Here is a 5,040-nt window from a genome sequence, read left to right as displayed (position 1 = left end):
CTCTTGTCCAATCAAGGACTTCATGATCTGGGATTTGAAATGCCAAACACCTTTACTAACTGGACAACTCTATTAGTTAAATTGAGAATCACTATGCTGGGACCCTAACCAACCTGGACTCCCATTTTCAGCAAGGGACAAGAGATTCAGTGGTGTTCAGAGAAGGAGATGGAATATGCTGAAGAGACTTTCCCAAACCTTAGGGATCCTAACCGTCCCAATTATCAAACCAGCTAACCTGCTCCTTACCTTTCGGTGACAAATGTCTCACTCCTGAACAACCCTAAGCTCTCTATCTTATTTTGGTTGCAATCATTAACAGTATTATATGTGGTAAATCAACCATTGTCTCAATCGCTATTAGCCATCCTATTCTATAGCTAAAAAGGAGAATACTGCTTTCCAGATAAAGTCCAGCTATGGTGTTACTCTCGGAAGAACAAGCAATGCTGTATTTATTACTGGGAATTAAATCTTCCTGATACTACTCAGCCACAGCTTGGTATTTGCCTTTTTCATTGAAGCCAGAACATGAAAATAAAGCAAAGCATCCTTTAAAAGTTGTTCCAAGGGCTACTGTGAATGCCTTCATTATTTTATTACTAATAATGGAACATTTTTCTTGTACAATTGTTTCATCAGCTCATTATGCTAGACAAGGGGCAAGTTCGTATAATCCACAAATCTCATTATTTCAGTAATAGCAGCGGATGCTAGAATGGCAACACGCTAATCTTCCAGAGAAAAGTGTCATGACAACAATCACTAATTCAGCTTTCACCATATTAAGCCATAAATGTTGTTCCCAACTGAATATGCAACATATGTTAGTAGGCAGACTTACAATAATATGCAGCAATCATCTGCAACTTAAAAAAAACCCTGGCTTTAATCAAGCTTATTTTCTCTTCAAATTTCTGTTAACAAAAACTGCAAATATTTAACATACCATAATGATTTAGTATAGTTGAATTTAATACTTTTATAGTGATGTAGCATGAAGGTTGCTATAATAAATACTTAAAAAGTATATCTATTAAATTCAGTGAATGCTAATCACCTTATTTTCAGAGCACAAAAATGTAATAAATAAAGAATAGCTAAGAAAATCCAAAACAGGCCGTTTCCACTGCCACTCTTCAATAATTTGGTCACTTTTGGGGATGAGATGCATTTTTTTTTCTCCTCTCTCATTTCTATTTTATTCCTGTCTTTTTCTTTCTCCTTTTAACATTCTTCTGTTATATTTGAATAAACTGAAAACTCAGGTTCTGCATTGCAATTTGCACTTTGAAGGTATTTAGTTTACAGCTTCTTTTCATCACTCTTAGTATAGTAACTTTTTAAGGAAAGCTGACTATCTGATGACATCAGAATTCAGGGATTTCACATCAACAGCTTAGAAGTCTGAAGTGGGTAAGTTCATCAGTGCTATGTGGTTATGCTCTGTTATGTTCCAGCACCTGGAGGGCAATGAGCAATGTGAAGTTTGGTGAAAGTGCAAAATGTTTTTGAATGTATTTCTAATATGGACCTTTGTGTATTTAGAGTCTGATAATGTACTACAACATTAGACAGTGCCATTAGGTCTTTCAGTGGATGCATAGAGGAGATAGAGCATAAGCTGCATCTGTAAATGAATACAGAGACTGGTAAATATTAACACAGCAATTCTCATAAATCAGAGAAGCACAATGAATGGTTCACACTATACAAAAGAGATATGTAAACAGAGCATGTGATGGAATATTCCTACTACCCTAAAAATTAAATAGTGCCTGATAAGAAATGAGGATATTGCACCAGCCCAGGTTAGTACCGTCCTCCCAGACCTGCAACAGCTCATGGAAGCTCCTTAAGTGGTCCTCCAGGCCATATAATTGCCTACCCCTGAGTTGGGCCCTTGGTCATAGACAAATTAAGCTGTTAAGGGTGTGATTGCAACTGTTAGGCATGACTTACAAGTGGGTCCAGGCATCTGCAATCCCAGGCCAAATGAGTGTGGATTCTCAGCATGTAGCTTTCTGGATGTATAGGAGGACTCAGAAAAACTCAGGGCAACCATCTACCAGGAACAGCAGAATGAACCAGTATCACAGAGCAGTCCAAGGTGCCATCACAAGCACCTGTATTCACCCCATTGATTTCTTCAGTACTATCAATCCCCACATGTAGGAGTTATTCTACTACCTTTCTTACCTCAGATCCTGCTCAGGCATCTCCTCCTCAGGTCCCTTTCATCCTCTTCTCACTTGCACTCTCAGTCTTCCTTCTCATTCTCTTGTCTTTCTTACTGCACTTCTCAAATCTCTAGTTCCCTTCAATGAGACACCAAATCCAAATGAGAGGGGCATAAATTCAGAAAAATGTGAACTTTGAGTATGGTAGGGATGAATTTTGGCTAGGAAATTAACCTTTGTTTTGCCTTAAGAACACAACATATTTTCCCCAAATTGACAGCAATAAGGCTGAAGTCTTGCAAAGATTTATTCAGTTAATTAACTTTACACAGTGAGTAATATCACTGATTGCAAATAACAAGCACCCACAAATCCCACCGTAATCCATGGAAAATGCCAATGCTTTGCATACCTGAATATCAGTCAAATTAGAAAAAATGAACCTTACATATGGATTTAGAAGCCTAACTTAAGATATCTAGGTTTGACAAGTTTGGACACACTTTTAAATTTGTATGTCTATGTAAATTCTTGAGTTACCTTCCAATATATACCACAATGTCCATCTGTTCCCAATACTACCCATAGTTTTTAGCCAATCCCATTAACTACCTGGAAAAGAATTAACCATAACCCCTATGAAATCCATTGGGAAGTTTTTAAATGCTACTTACTCTATTTGAAATGCTAAACTGGTTGTATTTAATATGCGTCTGCCACCTTTAATGCATTATTTCAATACATATAGATAATCATTGAATTATTCTTCATAACAGCAACAGAAAGTCAATGGAAACTAGCTCTGCACCACTGCTAGCTTTCTTTTCATCATCAGAGTGATTGACTTCAGTCACGTTTTTAATGTGCCTGTCGCAGCACACCTCACTCCTAGAGAGGAGAGAACTGCTGGGGAAAAGCCTTAGCAGCGATAATGAGCACAGCTGCAGGTTGCCGGGGCAACTAATGAGAATCAGCTGCCTGTAGGAGGCAGGGCCTGGCCCTTATAAAGCCCAGGACTGAAGCCAGGCTGGCAGTTCCCTGTTAGAAGCTGGAGAGGTAGGAGCTTCCTCAGCCAGGATATAGGGAGAACCCTGATCATGAGTATAGCTTGCAAGAGCTCCAGAGGCTGGAGCAATGATGTTAAATTACAGCCAGGAGGCTTATGTTGTTATGGCCCAGTGCCTTGGGTTTTGGTTATAGCCAGGAGGCTGGTGTTTGCTTTAGTGTTTGTATTACACCGGTGGTTTGGGTGAGGCTATTAGGGGTTGGAGGAGGCCTCATAGGGACCCCAGAGGGGTGGGGCCCTAGTGCCAGGGAGAACGCAGTACTCATAGGGGGGCTCACAGGAGTGTGAGGACCCTGATGCCAGTAAGGGCGCGACTTGCGGGGTGTGTAGACCCCAGCCCAGAGAGGGGCATTTAAAGAGCCCAGTGTGGGCACAGCAAGTCCCAGAGAGAGGGGCGATTTTATTAGGAAGCCCAGGGTGGGCATAGATAGCCCCAAACAGGGGGCGGTATTATTAAGGAGCCCAGCGGGAGCCTGGAAGGTCCCAGAGAAGGGGGACCAGTGCGAGGCCCAAGAGGGGCAATGTTTGAGAGGCCCAAGAGGGGGCAAGATTGAGAGGCCCAGGACGGGTGTAGCGAGCCCGGTAACAGGCTAGCACTACGGAAAACCCAGGACAGGGGCAGGGTGCTGCGGTTGTCCCGGAGGAAAAGGGGTTAGCAGTACAGTGCCCCAGGAGAAGGGCGGTGCTGCGGTGGTCCCCAGGAAAAGGGGATAGCAGCACAGTGTGCCCGGCAAATGAGAGGTTAGCAGTGCGGTGGGCCTAAAATACCGGTGGCTCGAGAGGACGTCCCAAAGTGGACTAGATTATTTTGGAGAAGGCCCAGAGTGGGCCTCAAGAGTCCCAAGAGAGGGGTGGTGTTACTAAGAGTCCCAGTGAGGGGCACTGTATTAGAGAGAGCCTGGAGTGGGCACAGTGAGAGCCCAGGAAGGGGCAGTAGCATAGAGACATATGGAGAAGGCCCTAGAGCAGGCTAGATTACAGAGGAGGACCCGAGAAAGCAGGTGTGTATTTTGACCGGACAACATCTGTCCCATCTGCGAGGCTTGGGGCGTGGTATTAGGGGTTGGTAGGAGCCACGCGTAGCCCATAAGGCTAGGGTGCCTGGAACGCACCCAGTGAACAGTGAGACCCCGGTGGGTCCGGGAGAACACGGGGACAGAGGTCCCAGTTAACCATGCCTAGGAGACGTAAGGCAGCCTCCCAATGTAACTTAAGACCAAGACGTGGCGGGCAAGAATAGAGGGTGCCCTTGGGCCGAATAGGCACTGAGAGGGGGCCTAAGGAGATCATGGCCCTCCTGCAGGACTCTGCCATGACAGTGCCCTGGAGAGATAAGACCTGACAGAGGTGGGAAAAGGAAGCACTTCCATCTCATGTACATAAAAGTAATGTGCAGTTCCAAGAACACAATTATTAATGTTAACATAAAATATCCTGTAACTATACAGCTTACCTACCTAGCTGAGAGAGTCAACATTTGGCCAGATATTTACATCATGTCATCCATACCTGCTTCACCTCAGTAGCTATGCTGTTTTATGATTCATGCCTCCATTCCAAGTCTGAAGTATAATTGATGTACCTGCGTAATGCTATTTTTTAAAGAAATATTAACAAAAGCCACCATATGCTGTGTACCCGTCAGCTTCTTAAACAGCCTTTGTTGAAGAAATAAAGTCAAATAATAGTATTCATTCTTAGGGTCTGGAGATTTTTTTAAAATGATCCTAAATTAAGATTTAAAGTGAAAATAAAAATTAAGTTAAACAGGTTTGCAAGCAATTTCTGAAACAG

The 5,040-nt window shown here is 43.0% G+C and overlaps 1 long non-coding RNA gene across 1 annotated transcript; it reads right to left on the bottom strand.

Moving 5' to 3' along the window:
- Nucleotides 1–1,126: 1,126 nt before the first annotated feature.
- LOC102380287 lies at nt 1,127–3,063 on the bottom strand. The gene is made up of 4 exons (XR_322841.1): nt 2,855–3,063; nt 2,200–2,318; nt 1,963–2,065; nt 1,127–1,630 (listed from the first exon to the last, which is right to left on the bottom strand). It is a non-coding gene; the product is annotated as an uncharacterized LOC102380287 (long non-coding RNA).
- Between the last annotated feature and the right edge of the window lie 1,977 nt (nt 3,064–5,040).

This window comes from Alligator sinensis, unplaced genomic scaffold (genome assembly GCF_000455745.1).
Source record: "Alligator sinensis unplaced genomic scaffold, ASM45574v1 scaffold280_1, whole genome shotgun sequence".
Classification (NCBI taxonomy): domain Eukaryota; kingdom Metazoa; phylum Chordata; order Crocodylia; family Alligatoridae; genus Alligator; species Alligator sinensis.
Note: the sequence above shows the minus strand (reverse complement) of the source record. Positions and strands in the feature narration are given on the sequence as shown.